Raw genomic sequence first — 27073 nt, 5'->3', positions numbered from 1 at the left:
TTCATTATTGGTAGTGTAAATAGTGGATTTTTATGAACAAAATATGGATTCTTACTTTATGAAAAACAAAAGTCGACAAAATATCTTATAGACAAGAAATCCCAAGTAAAATGTGTAACTCATACAATGACACTCAAGAAAGTGAATGAGCAAGACTCCCATTATATTTTTAAAATTCAGAGAAAAGACAAAAAGTTATAACATCTATGTATCATTTCAAGGAATTGCTATTTGTATTATATCATTGAAGGAAAAATCTCTGAGCAAATTCAGAAAGTAATTTTAAGGTAGTAAAGAACCACAGTATAATAGTACTACAAAGATATTTAGGAGCCATCTAGTTAAATGTCTTCATTTTGAAGATAAAGGAAGTGTCTCACAGTGACCTGTCATAGGTCAGTTATTTAGGGGAAGATATGGAGCAAAATCCAACGTTCCTGATGGGACCTAGATGTACTGAAGTATTGAAGTAGTTCAAACATGAGTTAATGAAAATCTCTAAAGGGATATGATGATCCCCTTATCACATACAGTCTCATATTTTTCGTTGTCTCTCTGTATCTCCTTACATTTGGTTCAAAGTTTAGAGGCTTAGCCTCTAACTCATATTTTGTATTGCCTCATGGTGCATATTGCCGTGACTTTAAACTTATGAAACCTTAAATCCTATTTGTTCAGTCTTCAGGACAGCACCTGCATGTCTATGGCTTCAGGTAAAACCACCATCAAGCAAATGGAAAGCAGTGGAAACAATCGTATGCTTTATTTGATCTTTCACTAGCAATTATCCATACATTCAGTGGTTCAGCTAAATTCTTAACCTCAGGATGCTGCTCAGTGTAACACTGATGGATTTAAAACAGCAAATCACTGCTTGGCACTGAGTTCTCAAACTACAGCCCTAGAAAAGCACACAAAAAGAGCATGCTCATTTTGGAGCTGTTGAGTTAAGTTTTACTTGGGAATGAGATTTTCAGCATGCGTCAGACAAGCAGAAAATGGTAAGTTTAATGACAATGAAAAGACATTTTCGAAAGTGAAAGTGTTACAATTATTGGTAAATATCTACATAAACATCTAGAAACATAAGTTATCTTTTTCAGCCACTGAATCTGAAAATGGTAACTTTTACATTATGTTCAAATTACAGATATTTAACTGACTGAAATAGATTTGGAAAGGCAGAGACTCATTGTTACTGGGAAAGCACTCATTTTTTGCACTTTATGATATTTGAGCATTTACTTCTGTAATCTCAGCATCTTCCATTCTTATTCACCTAATTTCATGATTGGCTCAGTGTCTAATTACTGCAGTTATTGACCGAGTTATAATGCATATCCCTTATATAATCAACACTCACTTCCTAACCTAAAATTCAATATAACAATATTAAAATGCCCAACATATCATGATTTGATGTGTGTATGCATGTGCCCATGTATGTGTGTTACTAATTTACTATTATTATTGTTGGTAAGTATATGAGCTCCAACTTCAGACTTAGAGTGGTGAATAAAGTTCTTAACAGTTACAAGAAATGTAATGAATGTCTAAACCACATTCTCCATTTTATGAGTGAAAAACTGAGTCCAATGTAGAAAAAGTGAGAGGCTTATTATAACGCAGCCAGTCATTGGTAGGGCTAGGATGAGAATTCATATCTCCTAACTTTTACTCTGAGTGCTTTGTCCACTAATTACCACCTTCTTTTAAAAATAAATAAATAAACAGATAGATGATAGATAGATTCCCACCTTCTTAATCTTAATTTTAATTTACATAATTTAAAAAGATTCTCCAAAATGGGTCTGCAGAGATGTATTATAGGTCACTGACCAGAACAAGGGAAAAGATGTGTCATCTAAATTCTCAGGGCTTCAGTTTATTCATATGAAAAATGAATGAGTTGGACTAAATGGTCTTTACAGTCTTGTATGAACCAGTAATTTTGACTGGAGATGTACTTTATATCATATAGTTTTCTGAAACCACTGGTTTTGCATTATCCATGTATGGTCTAAAGCAAAGTTTTTCTTGCACTCCTTTCTCACTAGTTAACAAATCTAGACTTACTAACTTTATGTGATCTATAATCCTCAAACTGAAAGTGTGGGGTGGGAAGGAATCCATGGTTTGTTGTAAAATTTACAGGAGAAAAAAAAATAGTGAATTTTGGTTCACAACACTGATTTGAATAAAAATTAAAACAATTTTATAGTTTCCTAATTGGTAATATTGTTCCCATCCCTCTATACAGTTTGAAAGCTTTTATGTGAAAACTGAGGAAAAGTAAATTAACTAAAGGAGAGCTATGAGTAATCAAATCTTGAGGATTAGAATTAATTAAACAAAATGAGGAGTCAGTTCATTGCAGTAAGGTTGTATATTTTTAAAAATAGCATTTAATTAATTTAACAGTCAAAGGGTTGTATTAATAATATCCTTCCAAAAATGAAAAGCAGTTTAGATGTGCCACATTATTATTTTACTTTGACAGTCAAGTACTGTGTGTTGGCTTGTTTGTTATTTGCATTCAAAGCTACTTTGGGTCAAGTATTATATACTAAAACATGAATAATGAAACATCTGGTAGTATGAAATGTTAATGTGACATACCACATTGAATTTAGTGGAAACAGTTTTGAAATTTCCTATAAATCAACTGAGAAGATGTAAATCTTTCCAAACAGAGGTAAGATTCAGGCTCATTTTCAGGAGATGCTTATGCTCTGAACTCTGTTAGTCAGAAAAATACTGCAACTCTGAAAGATTCAGAATGCAACTAACAGGAAAGCCATAATGATATAAGAATGAAGAATGAAAGTGCAGTGATGATGCTACGTGCAAGTAGTTACAGGTCACTCAAATGAAGAACAGATATTATAGTGATTCTTAGGAGTCCCCATTCAGGGAGAAATAAACATTTAAAATTAGTCAGCTCTATGGCTGAGAGGGAAAGGTTGAAAATACAGCTCTGGGAAGTTCTGAAAACAATAGACAACCAGTGCATTTGGCTCGACATCAGCAAAGGCATCAAATGATGTAGACATTAAGAATCTACTAGGTTGGCATGGATATTTTGCACACTTTGTTGAATTACAGACTGACATGAAGAGAGGATACACTCAATCTTTGCAAAAGTTCAGTTTGTCTTTCAAAAACAACAGATTGGAGGATGTACAATAAGTCAATGAATTTGCCATTCAGAATGGGGTGAGAAACGGTAAAATGACAATTAGTAAGAGTTGGCAGGCCAAGCATCACAGCATAGTAGAGAGTGCAACCAACCCAGGAACCTAGAAGAAGGTTGGACGCTGCATTGAGCAAACTGATGTCCTGTCGCCTGAAGCACCTAACAAAATTCCAGGTTGCTAAGCAACTATTTATTTTCCTGTAAACTCTTCTGAAAATGCTAAATAGGCATTTCAAAGTTTGAAAATCTAATAATAAACTTCAAATGCTCCTATTACATCTACTTTTGAAAGATTAAAAGCAAGAGAGAAGCACCATATTGAACTTGTCATATATCAACATTTTCTACATTACGTTCCATTTGAATACTTATTCTACAAAGTGTAAAAAGAGAGTTTGTTTTAAAAAAGGGAGTGGAGTAAAAGAGTTCCGTGACTAATTTAGGCAACACTGGGTTGAAAATAACAAACCTTATGTGGCACTTATTATATACCATACACTGTTGTAAGTTCTTTACATATTTACCTGTTTAATTCACGAAAACTTTAGTAGGGAAGTACTATTACTATTTCCATTTTTCAAACAAGGAAATTGAGTCACGGAAACTGAATAAAGTACCTAATGTCACATAGTTAATAAACCTTGAAGTTGGGGTTTAATCCCAGGTACTTTGACTCCAGGTTTCTGTACTGCAGATTTTTTCAAAGCTTATAATATGCTAACATTTACTATGATTTTTCTAAAGAGGCATAGAGTACACTACATGTTCTAAACTTATTGGATAATAGAACTCTTTCTCATGGAATACCTATTAATGGCTCGAAAGGAACTCCAAGGAACACATTTTGAGCAGTGTTGCTCTAAATATTGATAGTTTTTTTAACTTGGATGCAAGATTAATTTCAACAACTTGGACATTATTTTTTACTGTATTTGAATTTAAACTATATATATGTACACTGTATTTTTTACTGTATTTGAATTTAAACTATATATATGTACACTGTTTACATAAAGTTAACTAATACTTCATTGAGTAATCATCAGTTATATTTGTCTTTGTTGATATCATTTTAAATTGAAAATGTCCCAGCTTTTTAAGCATAATCACTGAGAGAATTATTAATTATCTTGCTGGTACTTCTCAATAGACCACTTTTATTTATGAAAATTTGAGCTATATAAACTCTACTAATATTACATAAACATTCTAATAGGTTATACACCTCCCTAGGTACCACTTTGAGCATTTTATAGAGTGTTAGTAGATGTGTCAAGGTAATTTTTAAGGCCTTGCAGCCCTGACCTCCCACTGGTCTATGATTTTTAAATGAGCAGTAGCAAATCCAGCAAATAGCACTGTAAATCTAGGACAGAGTGTACATTAGACATAGATTATGGGTGACAAAACACCTGAAATTTCTGACATTAGGACAAGAGTAATTGCTCCAATGTCTAGCTGGTTCAGGAATACAAGAACCTAAGAACAGGAGAAGCAGTCCACAGCCTTCCCATCACCAAGTGCAGGATTGCTTCAAAGAAACCAACCCAACAGATAAGATACCTTCCTGATAGCCTATAAAATGTAGCCTCATAGATACCGATCAATTTCAATAAGCCAGAGAATATTTTAAAAGGTAACAGTTCACCAATCAAAACGAGTTTGAATACTATTCTATTCAACGGATTTTCCTTTTTAATTAGTCTAAAAATTATTCTGGATATTTTTTTTAAATTAAAGTTTATTGGGATTATGTCATCAAAATGGCGGCGTGAGGTGAGCCTCTATAAAGCTCCCCTGGAATTTACAACTAATCGAACAACAACAGCTCCACAGGGGACTCACTGCACGGTGGACTGGCTGGACGAGGAGGCGCACTGCTGAGTTCACCTAAAGGTGCGCAGGTCACTCGAGCGCAGAAGGAGGGAGGGGAAGGGTGCGGACACAGAGACGCACCGGCGTGGGACACGGACCTGGCTCGCTACTACTAGCTCGCTGCGTCCTGGAGCTGCTGCGGCTGTGGGAGGAAGAGGGCTCGGACTGCTAGGACTCCGCTTGTGGCACACAGGGCTGGGGGGGGCAGCACATAGCATAACTGGGCCCTGCACTCACAGTGGAGACCTGAGAGAGAAGACTGAGGGAGGAGGGCTGAAAACGGTGGTTTGGGCCCTCACGGCCGACCAGAAAACGGAGGCCTTAGGCACTTAGACTGGCCACCCCCTCCCTACCCTCCTGGGGCTCAACCCGCCCCAAGTGCCCGGTGCTGGAGGCAGAACAGTGGTGGTGTCGGATCAGAAGAGCGAAGCGTTTGCTGTTCTGAGGACTGTGGACCGTAGACGAAGATTCGCTGCCCACTTGGTTCCGGCAATGGGGAGGGAGCTGTGGAGGCGGGACCGGCTGTGGTGGTGGTCGCCACCATTGATCTGGGCCACCTCTCACAACTCATGCCAGCCCTGTCCCCACCTATCTGGGCGGATTCCTGCAGGAGTAAACAGAACTGCTGAAACATACGGGATCTGAACCTGGTGCAGGAAGAGCTTTGGAACTTCAAAAGCTCTCTTCATCCCCACACGGACAATGCCCCCTGTGACACAGGCGAACTATTAACAGAGGAGAAGCCCGTCTCCCAGGGAATCCCCCCATTGTGTGAGAAGCTGGAACAGTGCAGAGAACACATAGCACTACCATGTGAGAGAGAAAAAAAAGGGTGCAGGCGGAGAGAAAATAAACATTCTACCAACAAGTACTGGAAAACAAAAGAAAGACCTCTTCCCATCAACCTGTTGCAAAAGCCACTCCTGTAGATGTCTAGGAAGAGAAATAATAAATCAGTAATTGCCATGAATAACCAAGGCAACAAGACAGCTCAGAAAGAAAGTGAAAAGTCTCCAGAAAAGGAACTTAAAGATATGGAAATATGTGACTTAAATGACAGAGAATTCAAGATTGCAGTTCTGAAAAAACTCAACAAGATGCAAGAAAACACAGAAAGGCAGTTTAATGAACTCAGAAACACAATCAAAGAACAACATGAGCATTTTACGAAAGAGATTGAAATTTTGGAAAAGAACCAAATAGAATTTCTGGAGATTAAGAACTCAATAGAAGAAATTAAGAATGAAACAGCCAGCTTAGGTAGTAGGGTTGACCAGATGGAGGAAAGAATCAGTGACATGGAAGATAGAAACCTGGAAATTACACAGATGGAAGAAGAAAGAGACTTGAGACTTAAAAGAAATGAAAGAATTCTACAAGAACTTTCTGACTCCATCAGAAAGAGCAATATAAGAATAATGGGCATACCAGAAGGAGAAGAAAGAGAGAAGGGAACAGAGAATATATTCAAACAAATTGTCGATGAGAACTTCCCAAACTTGTGGACAGAATTGGATCCTTGAATCCAAGAAACAAATAGAACCTAATTACCTCAAGCCCAACAGACCTTCTCCAAGGCACATTGTATTGAAGCTGTCTAAAATCAACGACAAAGAAAGAATCCTCAAGGCAGCCAGGGAAAAGAACATGGTAACCTACAAAGGAAAGCCCATTAGCTTATCACCAGATTTTTCAGCAGAAACTCTACAAGCCAGGAGGGAGTGGAATCAAATATTCAAACTATCGAAAGACAGAAATTATGAGCCAAGAATAATATATCCAGCAAAGATATCCTTTAGATATGAAGGAGGAATAAAGACGTTTCCAGACATACAGAAGCTGAGGGAATTTTCTAATACACGACCTGCACTACAAGAAATACTAAAGGAGGCTATTCGACCACCATCAACAGGGACAATTTGTGGCAACCAAAACATGAAAAGGGGAGAGTAAAGGCCTGAACTGGAATATGGGAATGGAGAAAGTAAGTGTGCTGAAGAAAATGGAATACTCTAAATATCAAACTTTCTTTTACATAAACTTAAGGGTAACCACTCAAAAAAAAAAAAAAAAAAAGAAAAAAAATCCAGAACTGAAATACACACTGTAATAAAAGAAGAAACAGAGGGAAACATCATAGAATACCATCACACAAAAATAATTGACAACAATAAAAATGCAAAGAAATAATGGAGACACAGCCGTACCAGAAAAATAAAGATAGAATGACAGGAACGCCTCACATGTTAATAATCACCCTAAATGTAAATGGACTGAACTCACCAATAAAAAGGCACAGAGTAGCAGATTGGATCAAAAAAATAGACCCAACCATATCTTGTCTCCAAGAGACATATCTCAGCTATAAGGACGAGCATAGACTCAAAGTGAAAGGGTGGAAATTGACACTCCAAGAAAATGGTACCCAAAGAAAATCAGGTGTAGCCAAAATGATATCAGATGAAACAAACTTCAGGGTGGAAGAGATAACAAGAGACAAAGATGGACATTTCATAATGGTGAAGGGGACTGTACAACAAGAAGACATAACAGTCATCAATATTTATGCTCCCAATCAGGGAGCACCAAAAATATACCAAACAACTACTAACAGAACTAAAGGGAGAAATTGACCAAAACGGAATTATACTAGGGGACTTAAATACATCGTTGACAGTTATGGATAGATCATCCAAACAGAAAATAAATGACGAAATAGCAGCCCTAAATGTCACATTAGATGAAATGGACATAATTGACATTTACAGAGCACTTCATCCTAAAACATCAGACTATACATTTTTTTCTAGTGTACATGGAACATTCTCAAGGATAGACCATATATTGGGACATAAAATCAGCCTCAGCAAATTTAAGAAGAGTGAAATCATACCAAGCATATTCTCTGATCACAAGGCTTTGAAATTGGATATCAACTGCAAAAAGAAAGCAGGAGAAAACACAAATACATGGAGATTAAACAACATACTTTTAAAGAACGACTGGGTCAAAGAAGAAATTAGAGGAGAGATCAAAAGATACATAGAAACAAATGACAATGAAAATACTTCCTACCAAAATTTTTGGGATGCAGCGAAAGCAGTTTTAAGAGGGAAATTTATATCATTACAGGCCTATCTCAAGAAACAAGAAAAATCCCAAATAAATAACCTCATGTTACACCTTAAAGAACTAGAAAAAGAAGAACAAGTGAAACCCAAGGTCAGCAGAAGAAAGGAAATAACAAAAATCAGAGCAGAACTAAATGAAATAGAGAACAAAAAGACAATAGAAAAAATTAATGTGACAAAGAGCTGGTTCTTTGAAAAGATTAACAAAATTGACAAACCCTTGGCTAGACTCACTAAGATAAAAAGAGAGAAGACACTAATTAACAAAATCAGAAATGAAAAAGGGAAGTTATCACGGACACCACAGAAATACAAAGGATCATCCAAGAATACTATGAAGGACTATATGCCACCAAATTCAATAACCTAGAAGAAATGGACAAGTTCTTAGAAACATATAGCCTTCCAAGGCTGAACCATGAAGAACTGGAAAATCTAAACAGACCGATCACCAGTAATGAAATTGAATCAGTCATCCAAAACCTTCCCAAAAGCAAAAGTCCGGGACCAGATGGCTTCACTAGTGAATTCTACCAAACCTTCAAAGAGGATCTAATACCAATCCTGCTCAAACTCTTCCAAAAATTGAAGAAGAGACAGTACTCCTAACTCATTTTATGAGGCCAACATTACCCTGATACCAAAACCTGGTAAGGACAACACAAAAAAAGAAAACTACAGACCAATATCTCTGATGAATACAGATGCAAAAATCCTAAACAAAATTCTAGCAAATCGAATACAACAATGCATTAAAAAGATTATTCATCACGACCAAGTGGGGTTCATCCCCGGGGCACAAGGATGGTTCAACATCTGCAAATCCATCAATGTGATACATCACATAAACAAAATAAAGGACAAAAATCATATGATTATATCAATTGATGCAGAAAAAGCATTTGACAAGACACAACATCCATTTATGATTAAAACACTTAATAAAATAGTTATGGAAGGAAAATACCTTAACATAATAAAGGCCATATATGACAAGCCCTCTGCTAATCTAATGGTGAAAAACTGAAGCCCTTTGCTCTACGTTCAGGAACACAACAGGGCTGTTCCCTCTCACCTCTGCTTTTCAACATAGTGTTGGAAGTCCTTGCCAGAGCAATCAGGCAATCCTAAGAAAAAGAACAATACTGGAGTTATCACTCTCCCTGACTTTAGCTTGTACTACAGGGCTACAATAATGAAAACAGCATGGTATTGGCAGAAACACAGACACATAGACCAATGAAATAGAATTGAGGACCCAGAAATAAAACCACATAAATATGGCCACATACTGTTTGACAAAGAAGCTAAAAACATACAATGGAGGAAAGACAGCCTCTTCAATAAATGGTGCTGGAGAACTGGATAGCAACGTGCAAAAGAATTAAACTGGACCAGGTAACAAAATTAATCTGTCACCAGGTAACAAAATTAATTCAAACTGGATGAAAGACTTAAGTATAAGACCTGACACAATAAACTGCATAGAAGAGAACATAGGTACTAAACTTATGGACCTTGAGTTCAAAGAACGTTTTATGAAAGGCAATGGAAGTAAAAGCTAAGATAAATGAATGGGACTACATTAAACTTAAAAGCTTCTGCACAGCAAAAGAAACCATCCACAAAATAAAGAGGCAACCAACTGAATGGGAGAAGATTTTTGCAAACAGTGCCTCCGATAAGGGGCTAATATCCAAAATATACAAGGAACCCTTGAAACTCAACAACAGAAAAACAAGCAACCCAATTGAAAAATGGGCAGAGGACCTGAAGAGACATTTCTCCAAAGTGGACATACAAATCGCAAATAGACATATGAAAAAAATACTCAACATCACTACTCATCAGAGAAATGCAAATAAAACCACAATGAGATATCACCTCACCCCAATCAGAATGGCTATTATCAACAAGACAAATAGTAACAAGTGTTGGAGAGGCTGTGGAGAAAAAGGAACCCTCATACTCTGGTGGTGGGAATGCAGACTGGTGCAGCCATTATGGAAGAAAGTGTGGAGGTTCGTCAAAAAATTATGAATAGAATTACCACATGACCCAGCAATCCCTGTCATGGGTATCAACCAAAAAAATCTGAAAACATTTATCCATAAAGACACGTGTGCTCCAACGTTCATTGCAGTTTTGTTTACAGTGGCCAAGACATGGAAACAACCAAAACGTCCTTTGATAGATGAATGGATAAAGAAGTTGTGGTATATATACACAATGGAATACTATTCGGCTATAAGAAAAGATGACATAAGAACATTTGTGACAACATGGATGGATCTTGAGAGTATAATGCTAAGCGAAATACATCAGACAGAAAAAGCAGAGAACCATATGATTTCACTGATAGGTGGTATATAAACCAAAAACAACAAAAGAACAAGACAAACAAATGAGAAACAAAAACTCATAGACCAGGACAATAGTTTAGTGGTTACCAGAGGGTAAGGGGGGTGGGGGGTGGGAGATGAGGGTAAGGGGGATCAAATGTATGGTGATGGAAGGAGAACTGACTCTGGGTTCTGAACATACTATGGGATTTATAGATGATGTAGTACAGAATTTTACACCTGAAATCTATAGAATTTCACTAACAATTGTCACCCCAATAAATTTAAAAAAACAAAGCTTATTGGAGTGACAATAGTTAGTAAAATTACATAGATTTCAGGTGTACAATTCTGTAATACATTACCGATATATCACATTGAGTCAATTCTCCTTCCATCACCATATATTTGATCCCCTTTACCCTCATCTACTACCCCCATTCACCCTTACTCACTGGTAACCACTAAGCTGTTGTCTGTGTCTATGAGTTTTCATTTCTTCATTTGCTGGTCTTGTTCTTCTGTTGTTTTCAGTTTTATATCCCATATGAGTGAAGTCATATGATTCTCAACTTTTTCTGTCTGACTTATTTTGCTCAGCATAATAACCTTAAGATCCATACATGTTGTTGCAAAGGGTTATATTTCATCTTTTCTTACAGTAGAATACTATTCCACTGTGTACATATACCACATCTTCCTTATCCAATCATCTATCAAAGGACACCAGTTTCTATGTCTTGGCCACTGTAAATAAAGATGTAATGAACACCGGAGCACATGTATCTTTTCAGATAAAGGTTCTCATGTTTTTTTGTAGGTAAGCAGGAGAGTGATTGCTGGGTCATATGGTAATTCTATTCTTAATTTTTTTGAGGAACCTCCACACTGCCTTCCATAGCGTCTGCACCAGTCTGCATTCCCACCAACAGTGTATGAGGGTTCCATTTGCTCCACAGCCTCTCCAACACTTGTTACTATTTGTCTTGTTGATGATAGCCATTCTTACTGGGGTCAGGTGATATCTCATTGTGGTTTTTATTTGCATTTTTCTGATGATTGAACATTGTTTCATATGTCTATTGCCCATTTGTATGTCGTCTTTGGAGAAATGTCTATTCAGGTCCTGTCCACATTTTTTAATTGGATTGTTTGGTTTTGTGTTGCTGAATTGTATGAGTTCTTTACATATTTTGGATACTAGCACCTTATCGGAAAAGTTGTTTGCAGAAATTATGAATACACTAAATTTGCTGGCTACAAAATCAATGTCCAAAGTCCACTGCATTCCTATATACTAACAATGAAACCTCAGGGGAAAAAACAAAACAAAACAAAACAAAAAACAAATCCTTTGCAATTGCAACAAAAAGAATAAAATACCTAGGAATAAACTTAACTAAGGATGTGAAAGACCTATACACTGAAAACTATAAGACATTTTTAAAAGAAATTGAAAAAGACTCCAAGAAATGGAAAGACATTCCGTGCTCATGGATTGTAAGAATCAACAGAGTTAAAATGGCCATATTACCCAAAGCAAAATACATATTTAATGCAATCCCCATCAAAATCCCAATGGCATTTTTAAAGAAATAGAAAAAAAAATCATGAGATTTGTTTGAAACCACAAAAGACCCCGAATAGTCAAAGTAATCCTATAAAAAAAGAACAATGCTGGAGGTATCACACTCCCTGACTTCAGTTTGTACTACAGAGCTACAATAATCAAAACAGCATGGTATTGGCAGAAAAACAGACACACAGACCAGTGGAATAGAATTGAGAACCCAGAAGTAAACCCACATAAATATGGACAGATAATTTTTGACAAAGAAGCCAAAAACATACAATGGAGAAAAGACAGACTCTTCAATAAATGGTGCTGGGAGAATTGGAAAGCCACATGCAAAGAATGAAACTAGAATGCTCTCTGTCACTGTGTACCAAAATTAATTCAAAATGGACCAAAGACCTAAACATAAGACCTGATAAAATGAATTGCATAGAAGAAAATATAGGTACTAAACTTATGGACCTTGGGTTCAAAGAGGATTTTATGAATTTGACCTCAAAGGCAAGGGAAGCAAAAGCTTAAATAAACGAATGGGACTATATCAAACTAAAAATCTTCTGCAAGGAAAAGAAACCATTGACAAAATACAGAGGCAACCAACCAAATGGGAGAAGATTTCTGGACACTTTAAAAAATATATGTAGGTGTTCACTTTAGTAGCACATGTGCTAAAATTAGAACATACAGAGAAAATTGCCATGGCCCCCGTGTAAGGATAAAATGCAAATTGTAAAGTGTTCCATATTTTTGGTGATGGTTGCACTACAATGAGAATGTACTTAATGCCACTGAACTGTATACTAAAAATGATTAAAATGGTAACTTTTATGCTATGTTGATTTTATCACAAGAAAACTAAACACATTTGGTCAAGTCAGTAATCCCCAATAATCAAAATCTGATAAGAATATAAAAGAACGTAAAGATTATTAGCTTCTGGTATACTGCCAAATTATTGGCTTTTTTTTTTCTTCCATAGTGACTCAAAGAAAGTATTTAGGTTTCAGTTCAAACATGTTAACCAAAATTTATAATTTTAAATATATTTGACTATAAAAATGGTTCCAACAAGAATATATACCATAAAATACATAGCACCTGAAATATAATTTTATAGAAATAGACAGCCATAGAAAAGAATCACATTCTTAGAAGAAAGCTGAAAAAAAAATACTGATCCATTAACCGAATTCACTTTTGATTTGCAAATCAATAATAACGGTAATTTATCAAAGTGAAGCCTACATTTAGGTGATTTGGTATTTTTCTGCAGCAGGTATCACCAATAAATAAAAATTAGAGAGTAAATAAGCATTAACAGCATTAATAGGAGAGAAGGATAGAAAAACCTAGCCAAGTTCAAATTTATAACAAAAATCAAGTTTGCCTTAAGATAGCATCCAGATTGGAAAGGAAATTCAATTTACTAAATGCATTTTTGAAATAATGCATTTCAGAAAATCAGATGTTTCAGAGGATATACTTTAAAACTTCTCACTCAAGATATTAATATAAAAAAGTGATGGGTGATTTCTGTGGAATTTCATTGTCTCCATATTGTTTGTTCTGCTCACTGTAGCTATAAGACTCGTATTCCTCCTGCTTTTTAGAAAACCAGTTCTGCCTTTATGAAAAACCAGCAAAACATTTCAAAATTAGATAAAATAAAGTATATTTTGTTTAGAGAGCACATTCAAGAGGAAAAATTCCTGGAAATAGAAAAAATGGGAAATTAGCCTCAAATTAAAAATATATTTTGGTCTACAATTGAGCCATAACGCTAACTTCTGTGTAGCAATTAATGAAAATTTAAATGTATTTTGTTTTTATGAAAAGGTATCAAACTGCCACTAAGAGAATATTAAATATCAATAACGAACCATCTTCTAGAAAGATAATTGGCTTCCTGAAGATCATTGCCACTCATGTCTTTTAAATAACTGGTCTTCCATTGGATATGCCATATAAATTCCAGAGATACAACTATTCAATCAATTCTCCACTCTTCTGGATAGTACTTCTCAAACACTGCTTGAGAAAGCTACTACCATGATTCTTTGTTGTTTTTATTCAACATTATGACATTTTGCCTTCTAAATATTTACGTATTAGTTAAATGAACACCAAAATATCCAACAAAACATCTAGAAATATTGATTGGTGAAACTTTTGTGTTTTTAAGATTATCTGCATATTTATGATAACCAAAGATATAATACATAACATCAGGAATGACCTGAGAAGATTCCAAGGATAGTGCTTCTCTGGACCAAATTATAATGTAAAGAATACTGCAAGAAGAATCAGAAGAGCTAGATATTAAAACAGGATTTATGTATAGCTAGTTATATACCTTTCTGAGTAATTTCCCCCCTCTCAGAATCAATTTTCTTGTCTTTAAAATGAGGTTCAAGGAAGCAACCAAGATATCTTTCAGTAGATGAATAAATAAATCAACTGTGGTACACACAGACAAAGGAATATTACTGAGCTCTAAAAAGAAATTAGCTAGCGAGTCATGAAAAGACCTGGAGGAAACTTAAATGCGTATTACTAGGTGAAAGAAGCCAATCTTAAAAATGCTACATACTGTATGATTCCAACTATATGACATTATGCAAAAGGCAAAACTATGGAAGCAATAAAACAATCAGTGGTTGCCAGGGATGGGTTGGCAGGGAGACGAGTAGGCAGAGCACAGTATTTTTAGGGCAGAAAAAAATGTGGTGTAATGTAATAATGGATGGATGTCATTATATGTATGCTTTATCCCATAGAATGTACAACACCAAGTTTGAATCCTAAGGTAAACAATGGACTTTGGGTGATAATGATGTGTAAATGTAAGTTCATTTTTGGTAACAAATACACCATTCGGCTGAGTGATATTGATAATGGAGGAGGCTGTGCATGTGTGGAGGTAACGAGTACATCAGAAATCTCTGTAGCTTCCTGTCCATTTTACTGTAAACCTAAAACTGCTCTAAAAATACTGTCTTTTAAAAAATGAAGTTCATTCCAATGTTAACTTTCAATGAATCTACATGGAATACAGTACTTCCAAGATAACCACTTATTGACTTGTTATTTATTCATTTTATATGTTAAGTATGTCTCCCTTACCTAGACTGAAAGCTCCTTACTACAATAAACTATGTATTTTTCTTAATGTTTGTGGTCCTTGGTGTCTGATACACTAGTGGGTACATAGTAGTGCCCAGTGAAGGACTGCAGAATAACTAATGGGTATTGTGAAGGGGTGCCACCAAGAGGAAGAAAAAGGGCTACCTCCTCAACACTAGTAATTATAGATTATTTTCTAGTCGTAGGTCTATTTTGCATCCTCTTTACAAACACATTCTGCCTGAACTTCCTGACAAGATATAACAACAAATGTGAGAGGTGGGCAAAGGCAGATAGGTCATTCAACACTGAAAGTGCCAATAGTTCTGCCTTTGTTTTACTGTTTCACTGTCTAATAGTGCCGTTCTTTATCATCAGCTTATGCTTACTGAAGCTATACAGCAAGCATCTGTTTTAGAAAGCAAAGCAATATGTTATATTGAATATCATTATTTGAAAATATTTGGAACAGAACTTGTCGTAGCCTCAATTTAAAGATCACATGAAGTTAACCAGAGGTGTATTAATGTAAATGTATGAATAAACTTATGGTCTCATCTCAGAGGCTTCCATTTATATATTTAAGGAAATGTGAATGCTAATTCTTTTAAATCTAAAACTTTTAACAGATTAATTCTAAACCATCAGAGAACAAGAAATAAGGGAGAACATCATAATTATGAACACTCTAACAATAATGTTTAATTATATGTATATGTTGCTATATGTGTTGAGACATCAACATTGATAACTATGTCTCTATTAGCTATCAAATTGTAAAATTACTTGAAACTACCTGCAACAACCAATAACATTAACATCTGTCATATGAGTTACAAAGGAGAATAAATAGATAACATGAGAACCTGGCTCTTATTCTTGGATATTCAACGACGTATCTGGCAAGAATATTTTTCAAACCTTATGTTACTTTGCCTCATGAAGTGCAGTGTGTTAACACTGTCATCACTTTTGAAATTCACCAGTCTACTGCATTTTTAATAATCAAATATAATAAAAGTTCTTTGTATCGTTATATCTATATTAAAACTACATTCTTTAAATTTCTAGGACCAGAAAAACCTCACTGTCAGAGTGACGTCGCCAAGAATTCTACATCATATGAAGTTTTAGCTAAATAGCTTTTCTTCTGAGAGCAGTATCACTCCCAGGATAAGCAGGGTTTAAGAAAGCATGAGGTGTTACCATCCAACACTAAAAAAAAAATATCTAAAGAGCATGATTTTCTCCTGAGAATGCTGTGAAGAATTTATCCTCATTTAAGACACTAAGATGACATGTTTGAACTACTGACGTCCAATATTTTATTATGGCCTAGCATAATACAGAGGTGCAAAGGAGAATTCTGACCCTTACCTATCCTGCTCAAAAGTGTCATTATCTGATAATTATGAGTTAGTACTTGGGTACTAGAAAATAAATATAAATTAAATAACTAGGTCAGATTATTAATAGAAGAGACACACAAACACACACACACACGTGCAAAGATACACATATGATAAAAAGGATTCTGCATGGAGCTGGGATCTAATGGATAACTTATAAGATGGCGCATTCTATCTGGTTTCCTGAATTCTGTCACAGTCCTATTAACCATAAATTCAGAAAGAGATACAAACCATTGTTTTCTACTTGCCACAATGGCTTGAAGTTGCTAAAGGGGCACACTAACTCAAATGAATCAAATGAAACAGAAGCCATGAAGAAATTGATCTCTTTCCCAACCTTTTTTCACTCACAATTCCAAACATTTTGGTAATAATATATCTGACCTCAAAGCTGCTGTAGCTAGATAAACAAACATACACAGCTGAAAGACAGATGAGGATGGAATGCCCCAGCACACTATTCAGAACACTACACCATCTTGATGATGACACAAGGAACTCTATCTTCTGTAGCTTTATGAATTCCCATGGCTATTGCTCCTGTGAATAAAACAGTATGTCTAGAGCCAATAAAATGAGAACAGAGACATCATCCCAGATTCTGATTCACCCAACTATGTTCTGGTTATTCTCTTTCATTTCCACTGATTCATTCTTTTTCCTTTGTTATCCTGCGAGGTCTTTGATATTGTAAGAAGGCTGTTTCCATAAAGACTATAGTAATTTGTACAACCAGCTTGGCATAAATCATAGGTTTTCCTGAGTCAAAGTTATAATTTCAAGGTGATCCATACCACCATTCCTTCTCCTGGTGATCCCAGTAATGAAACCTCTTCAACTCCATCAAACTTCCTCTTAACCTGTTATTGCTCCCTACTTTTTAAAACAACGTAGGATCTTAGTCTAGTTAGATGTACTTTTTTTTTCTTAACAATTGTCATGTATCTCAAGGAAGACTTACACATTTTAAAACAAATAGCTGCTCTGGCTGGTATCAATTGAATTGGGAGCATAGGAACTTTAGAGAGTTCCATATGAAATAATCAGATTGTATAGATAAAAGGGTATTTTACATTTTAGTTTGAATTCCTGCTACCAGTAATTTCAAACACAACAGTAATTTTCCAAAGAATATTTTAGATAGCATTACTTCAAAATGTTACATTATGAATCTAACAGAGATATCTTGACTCTGTAAAGTGAAATAAGAATTTCACAATCACTTTAGTAGGTCTCTATTCCTTCTCAGCTAGACGACTTGAAGAACTTCCTAAGTGACCTCCCTGCCTCAATTCTGTCCCCTTCCAGTCTACTCATCCTCTCTTATCAGTGATATTTTCATAAACAGCAGTATTTTCACATTCTTCACCTGCACAAAAATGTGTAGTGATTTACCACTGTCTACAGAATAAAGTCCAGAACTCTTAATCTGCTATTTACCACCTTCCACAATTTACCCCCACCCATCTTTACAGTCAGAGCTCCTATGTTTTTCTATCATATACCCACTACTCTAACCAGACTGAACACTGTTACCCATACACACTCAGTATGAGTTCATTCTCACACCTTTGCAGATTGTCTCTTTTGCCTGCAATACTTTTATCCCCGTGTTGCCAACTGCAGCCTTACCAATCTTTAAAGCACAACTTAAATACCATCAACTCCAAAAAGCCTTCTTTAATTCTCACAATTTGAAATAATTCTCTTCTTTGAACTTTTCCATAGTACTTTCACAGATATACTTATATGAACATATTTATCACTTCTTGCCTTTTATTATTATGATTATGTCTAAAAGTAGACCTCACTTTCCCATCTAAAATGAAGGCTATGAAGGTTTCTGTAGAACACTGACTACTTCTTACTCAATTTGTTCTCATAGCAAAATCTAAAATATTGTCTTGCAGGTAGACAGTACTTCATAAATGCGTGTCTAATGAATTTGCTATTCTATAAAACAGAAGTTTAGAAAATGTGATATAAAGATTTTCAATATTTAGAATGAAGCCATATGCATGGGTAAATAGTATTTCCATACACATACATACACTGACATCAAATACCACTTTTTTTTCTTTTTAATTCAACTAATCATCATGTGTTGGCATATCTCTTGTATCTTTAGCATATCATGAAAACTTCCCTGTAGTTTACTTAATAGATGGCAGGAAGAATGAAAAATATATAATCCTTACCAGTGGTTTTAAGATCTTTTTAAACAAAGTTTTAATTTTTCAAAAATATGGAGAAAAAAGTACTTTCCCCTGATTAATCATGGACTTGCTATGACTGGTGAGGAGAAAATTACACTACAAATGAGCAGCTACCTGTTATCAAATTACAAGGTATTTTCATCAAAGGACCTAAAAAGGCAGTAGACTGACCAGTTAACACGTTTCCACTGACCTGGGGGGATTTTTTTCCAGTTAATAGCTTCTGAAGAATGCTTTCTTTTGATTCTTGTCTTCGACACAAAAATGATTGTCCCATTTAACCAGTCTTCTATCACATATATCAGAGAATCCTATTTACTCACACACTACTGGAACATTAAAACACAATAGAGTGGTTGTCTCTAGAAGAAAAATTTAAAGATTGACATTTTTTTTACCCCAAAAAGGGGTTGAGATCAAAAGCTAACTTTAATAGATGTTTGACTAAGGTCATACTCCTAGGAAATGGAACACTGAAGATGAAAGAAAAGAAATAGGTTTGGCTTTTGATCTCTGCCAAATCCATTTGGCATTGTTTAGCTTTTATATAATACTTTAGTTTTAGGTGATATCATGACTCGAAACGAACTGGCTTTCTTCTTGAGGCTTTAATAACTCTGTATTACTTTGGCATTTAGCAAAGTTCAGTGAAACATATTCCTACTTTGTTAGGTGGTGTTGCAGTAGCATTTGTAAACAGCTTTTTTTTTCATCTATAAGTACCACAACCATAGGATATCCATGATATGTTTTCAAAAAAATGTAAAAGGCAGCTCAAAAACCAAAATTTTCCTATGATATGCTCTTTAAAGAAAATCATCATTGAAGTCACTACAAAGTTGTAAATAGCAAAGGGCCCCCTTCACTTGAAACTATATTATTTTTTAATGTACATTTTTCCATGAACTAGAACTGTTTGCTACTTTGTAGCTCAGCATTGGACAGAGCCAATGTAAGAGGGGATAAAAAAAAAAAAAACTATTATTGAATACCCACTACTATATTTCAAGCACCATTTAGAAACATTACATGCATTATTTCATTTAATCTTCAAAACAACTTTATGAAAATGCAAGGACTATAATGTCAGTTATACAGATGAGGTAAGAAAGACTAGAAGAGATTGATTAGCTCAGGCAAGACCACATAGTGAATAAATAATAAGGCAAAGCTTTGAACCAAGTTTTATCTAACTCCACAGTTTTAGTCTTTCCATGCTTTTTAATTATTAAAATCCTAGTACAAAAAAAGTTATTTTACTTTTAGTTCCAGTAATTAAGTGATTCTCAAAACTACAGCAATAATTTAGATAAGCTTATACATACAATATGGGCCACCATTTGAAATGTGGGGAGAGAGTTATACCATTTAATTTATCAAGCACTTATCTAGATAATGCATGCCTTCCCCCAAATTGACTTTTGTCAAGTGCTCACACATTATCACTGTGAAACTTTAGTGTATTGTGTTTTATTTTTTGAATTATGTTAATAATTGTCTCAATGTGTTGTTTCTCCTAGCAGGTGCAAGCTGTCTATAAGTATGTTTATCTTGTAATTCTTTGAAGAAAAATAGAACAAGAGCTTTTGAAGTGACAGCTTCTCATCACCTATCAAAAGGCTTTACCCAGTAGGTTATTTTTAAGAAAATGATCAACACAAAGATCAGTGATTCTAATGAGAAGCTTGATTTTCAAAATTAATAGATTAGCAAATGATTTTAGAAAGGAAAAAAATGTTTAAGGTAAACATCATATAAAACAGCCTCTTCTTAATGATTCTTAAATACTTCAACTTTATTAAAAGGCAGACCCATTGTTCTTATGTTACACTAGCCTCTAAAAAGGTGGATGTCAATCAGAAAGATTAAGAACTCTTTTGTAGTGAAAGCTGACAGCTAACCAGAATTGGAGATCCCCTCAAATCTACCTTAGTCTTTGAAAAAAGGGGGGTATCGTAGGGTGCTCTCTTTCTCTCCTTTATTTTATTTACTTATTTATTTTTTGCTTGTTTGCGTATTTATTTTTTTCTTGCCCTGTTGCATCCCTCCCACTCCCCAGTTCTCCACCCTAGCTCTTTCATAGTCTGTCTAAATCACAAACAGAAGGCACAGTGGAGAAAATCATAAAATAACTTTGTAACTATTCTCTGGAACAAATCAAAATTTAAACGTCCTGAGGAAAGAATGCCCAGATCAAAATATGTTTGAGACTCAGGATTTACAATATGTTTGCATTCTAGTTTCAAAGAGAAAACAGACCAATATGTTAGGGGAACATTGATGGTTTTTTCTTATCTTTCAAGGTAAAAAGCTCTAGTTAGGAGAGGAGTGTAAAATACAGAAAACATACCATTAACACTGGGTGTTTATCTTTTCTGATACATTATTCATGAGAATGATGGTGAAGAAGCTAGAGAAGGCTACTGTTCATGTTGCCCACGGAGAAGGAAGAATTATTTTCCACGTGTTTCAAAACCAATTAACTAACTCCAATTCTGAAAGTGACAGGGAACTAAACACAACTGACAGTCTCAGACGTTACCTGATTAAAGAGAAGTTTGACATCCTATTTCATGTTCTTTGTCTGTATACAACTTTAAAGGTAACCAGCTTTACCAGTTTAAAAGTTATGACCATAGAGGACTAGTTAACAGTTGACTGGAATTGTTTTACCTTTATTGCCAAAGGGTAGAAGTGGGGGAAACGGGGAATGAAACATTTCAATCTCTGTAGGCCTAAATAAAGTAAAATTCAACCATTTTAATTACATGGATATTTGAAATTGAATAATTTTGAAAAATTTTGGATATCTATCCAAAAAATCTGAAAACATTTATTTATAAAGATTGTGTACCCTATGTTCATTGCAGCATTATTCACAGTAGCCAAGACATGGAAACAGCCAAAGTGTCCTTTGATAAATAATTGGATAATGAAGATGTGGTACATATACACAATGGAATGCTATTTGGCCATAGGAAAAGATGAAATACTGACATTTGTGAGAACATGGATGAATCTTGAGATTATCGTGAAATAAGTTAGAAAGAAAAAGTCAAAAACTGTATGACTTCACTCATATGTGGGATATAAAACTAAAAGCAACAAACGAACAAGACAAACTAAGAAAAAAAATTCATAGACACAGATAACCACAGTTTAGCGGTTACCAGGGTTTAAGGGAAGAGGGGTTGGTACAAGAGGGAAAAGGAAGTCAAATATATGGTGATGGAAGGAGAACTGACTCTCGGTCAGTTTGCAGATTATGTCTGAATGCAATATATAGATGATGTATTATAGAAATGTACACATGAAACCTACATAAATTTACTAACCAATGTCACTCCAATAAATTTAATTTTAAAAAACTAGTTATTAGATAGCTCAGTAGCTATATAGATCAAAGACTGCAGTAAGTTCGGATTAGTTTAAAATATCTCTTAATATTAAAATTGTAATGAAAAATATGTGACTAATAAATACATTTTTTTCATCTTTTTGAACATTTAATTGGAATATTTTATATATCAGCTGCTAGAGACTTGACAAATAGAACACGATTTCTCTTCACATCTACCCTCCACGTGTATTCTAATTTTTTTGTTTATAATGAGTTGGTATTGCAAGTATTTAATTCATGTCTACATTAGCAGACTCCAGGAATTTTCACTGTTAAATATTATTAAACTATTAGAGTGACTGGAATGAAACATTTCTGGTAGAATGACTAAGGCAAAGTATTGTATGTATTATCAGCCCACACACAACTGACCCTGTATCTTTCTGTTCATTCAGCAATTCATTTGTGTAGCTTCTGTGGGAAAAAGATAGGTATTATGAAACATCTCAAATCCTGAGGACTATGGCTTATTTCATAGTAATGTCAGTCATGATCTATGGCTTGAAGAAGTCTCAAGAGTTTATTGTTTACTGGTAATGTCATAGGATGATTTTCTAAACAGTTTCTTCCTTATAGGTAGATAATCTTGAGGTAAATAGGTGATGTACTTTACAGGTATTTAGGACATTATGTTAAAAACCTTTCTTCTATATGCTCCTTTGTTGCTGCTGGCTTTAGTACAGGTTGCTAATATAGCAGGCCCTCAATAAAGAGTGTCTTTGCTTCCTTCTATTCTTCCTTCAGAGCGAAGAAAGATTTCTTAGGGATAAGTTGCAGTATTTAAATAGTATGTTAACTCTTCTAGGTACCTATGGATCATTTAAAAATAAATTACTTCCAAAGAAAAAAACAGAAAGGGTCAAAGAACTTCTGAAAAATGTCCAAGAAATAACACGCACTGGGAGAATTTGACTGACTTTTTTCATGAGGAAGAAATCTGTCATGTAATTACTAATTTGAGAATTACGATTTTGTATAGTAAAGTATGAACATTTCCCCAGCAATAAAATAGTGAATGCTATAGAAGAAAATGCACATGAATGTTAATTCCAGCTTTGCCGCTGATTCTCTTTGTAAATTTGGGCAAGTCACAACTCCATCTATGTGCTTTGGTGGCCTGATCTAAAATGTGAGAGGGTTGAATTAAATGATTTTATTTTCAAATTTATCTTCCAGCTCAACACACTGTGGGTAACAATATTTTATTTTTACCAAAGAAACCAAGCTCTATTATCACAAACCATTGACAAGTAAATTCCCTCAACTTCTAATCTTTCCATAAGAATCATTGAGATATGTGTAATATAAATGAGAATTAAGGTGTCCATGAAAAATCTATTTAAAGGCTCTCAATATAAATCAATTTTCAAAAAAGTTTGCATAAAATAACGTCTTCATAGATGTTATTTTGTCAGTCCTCATATTACTACATAAGTGCCAAGGTAACAAAACACTTATAATCAGTAGCTTTACTAACAGAAAGGATTTATTATTAGAAACCAATATAGCTTTCAAAATAAAGCACAAACCTATCTGACTGATTTTCAATGCTCTTCACCATGCTTTCAACTCTTTTTTTTTTATTTTGGTAATTCCTACCTTTATAATTTTTAACAGATTTTTATTGAAATAGAGCTACCATACAATATTATATTAGGAATAGGTGTGCACCATAGTTATTCAACATTTATTTATATTTGTAAGGAAGTTAGCACCAGGATAACTCCAATAACCATCTAATACCATACCACAATATCACAACATTATTGACTATATTCCCTATGCTTTTACATCCCCATGACTATTTTGCAAGTACCAATTTGTACTTAATCCCTTCACCTTTTTCACTCTGCCCACAACCCAGATAAATCTAGTACCCATCTGACACCACACATAGTTATTAGAATATTATTGACTATCTTCTGCTATACCCTACATCCCCATGACTACTGTGTAACAACCGATTTGCACTTCTTAATAACTTCCACTTTTTCAACCAACCCCCCAAACATCCTCCCACCTGACAACCATCAAAATGTTCTCTGAGTCGATGACATTTTTTCTTATGTTTGTTTATTTATTTTGTTCTTTAGATTCCACATATAAGCAAATTCACATTGCATCTGTATTTCTCTGCATGACATACTCCACTCAGCACAATATCCTCCAGGTCCATTCATGCCTCCACAGATGGCAAGAACACATTTCCTTCCCTGGCCAAGCAATATTCCACTGAATATATGTACCACCTCCTCTTCATACATTCTTCCTCTATCAGACACCCAGGCTGCCTCCACATCTTGGCCATCGTAAACAATGCTGCAATGAACATATGGATGCACACATCCCCTCGAAGTAGCATTTTGGGTTTCTTCAGAAGTGAAATTACTGGATCCTTCTTTATCTTTTGCTATAGCCTGTTTTTCTTTAAATTAACATTTATTGGGGTGACAATGGTCAGTAAAATTAAATAGGTTTCAAGTGTACAATTCTGTAATACATCATCTATATATCACATCGTGTGTTCACCACACAGACTCTGTTTCCCTTCCATTACCATATATTTGAACTGTTTACCCTCTTCTATCACCCCCGACCCTCCTTTACCCTCTGGTAACGACTAAACTAGTGTCTGTGTCTATGAGTTTTTGTTTCTTTATTTGTTTGTCTTGTTCCTTTGTTGCTTTCAGTTTTATATACCACATATCAGTGAAATCATATGGTTCTTGACATTTTCTGTCTGACTTACTTCGCTTAGCATAATAATCTCAAGATCCATCCATGCTGTCGTAAATGGCCCTATTTCGTCTTTTTTATGGCAGAATAGTATTCCATTGTGTATATATACCACATCTTCTTTATCCAATCACCTATGGAAGGACACTTTGGATGTTTCCATGTCTTGGCCAAAAACATACAATGAAGAAAAGAAAGACTCTTCAATAAATGGTGCTGGGAAATTGGAAAGCCATGTGCAAAAGAATGAAATTAGACTGCTATCTGTCACCATGTACTAAAATTAACTCAAAATAAGACCTGGAACAATAAATTGCATAGAAGAAAACATAGGTACTAAACTTATGGACCTTGGGTTCAAAGAGGATTTTATGAATTTGACCTCAAACGCAAGGGAAGTAAAAGCTGAAATAAATGAGAGGGACTATATCAACCTAAAAAAATATCTGTACAGCAAAAGGAACCATCAACATAATAAAGAGGTAGCCAACTGAATGGGAGAAGATTTTTACAAACAACACCTCCAATAAAGAGCTAATATTAAAAAAATACAAAGAACTCATACAGCTTAATAACAACAACAACAACAGAAACAATCCAATTAAAAAATGGGCAGAAGAGCTGAAGAGACATTTCTTCAAAGAGGACATACAAATGGCAAATAGACATATGAAAGGATGCTCAACATGACTAATCATCAGAGAAATGCAAATGAAAACCACGATGAGACATCACCTCACACCAGTCAGAATGGCTATCATCAACAAGACAAATAGTAAGTGTTGGAGAGGCTGTGGAGAAAAAGAAACCCTCATACACTTTTGGTGGGAATGCAGACTGGTGCAGCCACTATGGAAGGCAGTGTGGAGGTTCCTCTAAAAATTAAGAATAGAATTACCATATGACCCAGCAATCCCTCTCCTGAGTATCTACCCAAAACATCTGAAAACATTTATCCATAAAGATACGTGTTCTCCGATGTTCATTGCAGCTTTATTTATGGTGGCCAAGATATAGTCTTTGTTTTAAAGTCTATTTTGTCTAGTGTAAGTAATGCCTCCCCAGCTTTTTTGCCTGTTTCCTTCCATTTTCATGAAATATCCTTTTCCATCCCTTTAATCTGTCTGTGTCTTTCAATCGAAAATGAGTTGCTTGTAGGCAGCTTATATAAGGGACTTCTTTTCTTATCCATTCTGCCCACTCTATCTTTTGAATGCAGCACTTAACCCATTTACATTTAAAGTAACTGTTGATAGATATCTACCTATTACCATTTTATTATTCATATTTTTTTAATTTTTGTTGTTGTTATTGTTCTTCTTAAAGGAGTCCCTCTAAGATTCCCTGTAATACTGACTTGGTGGTGATGAACTCCTATAGCTTTCTTTTGTCTGGGAAACTCTTTATCTGTCCTTTGATTCTAAATGATAGCTTTGCTGTGTAGAGTAATCTTGGTTGTAAGTCCTTTCTTTTCACCACTTTGAATATTTTGTGCCAATCCCTTTTGGCCTGCAAAGTTTCTGTTATAAAAACAGCTCACAGACTTATGTTTTGGTATGTAACTGTTTTGCTCTTGCTGCTTTTAAGAGTCTATCTTCACCTTTAAATTTTGCACTTTAATTATGATGTATCTTGCAGTGGGCCTCTCTGGGTTCATCCTCTTTGGGACTGTCTGTGCTGCCTGTGCTTCTATGTCTATTTCCTTCAGCAGTTTAGGGAAGTTTTCTGTTATTATTTCTTCAGATTAGTTTTTAACTCCTTGCTCTATCTTCTCTATCTGGTTCCCTTATGATGAGAATGTTGTTAGGCTTGACGTTGTCCCAGAGGCTCTTTAAACTATGCTCATTTTTTTTAGGGGGGATCCTTTATTCTTTTTGATGTTCTGAATGGGTGTTTTCTGCTAACTGATCATTTAAATCACTGATTCAATTCTCTGCTTCATCTAATCTACTGTTTATTCCCTCTAATGTATTCTTCATTTCAGTTATTGTATTCTTTTTTTCTGACTGGTTCTCTTTTATGTTTTCTATCTCCATTTTTATGTTGTGTATCTCTGTGTTGAACTT

At 34.9% G+C, this 27073-nt stretch overlaps 1 protein-coding gene and 1 non-coding gene across 6 annotated transcripts in view; one reads left to right on the top strand and one right to left on the bottom strand.

The window, feature by feature from the left end:
• DACH2 (dachshund family transcription factor 2) overlaps positions 1-27073 on the bottom strand; it is a 675689-nt gene that overhangs the window by 269356 nt on the left and 379260 nt on the right. The window lies entirely within an intron of this gene.
• Positions 12765-12869, top strand: LOC141569773 (U6 spliceosomal RNA). Its single transcript, XR_012493569.1, has one exon. It is a non-coding gene; the product is annotated as a U6 spliceosomal RNA (small nuclear RNA).

The sequence above is a fragment of the Rhinolophus sinicus genome, chromosome X, assembly GCF_036562045.2.
Source record: "Rhinolophus sinicus isolate RSC01 chromosome X, ASM3656204v1, whole genome shotgun sequence".
In the NCBI taxonomy this organism is placed as follows: Eukaryota; Metazoa; Chordata; class Mammalia; order Chiroptera; family Rhinolophidae; genus Rhinolophus; species Rhinolophus sinicus.
Note: the sequence above shows the minus strand (reverse complement) of the source record. Positions and strands in the feature narration are given on the sequence as shown.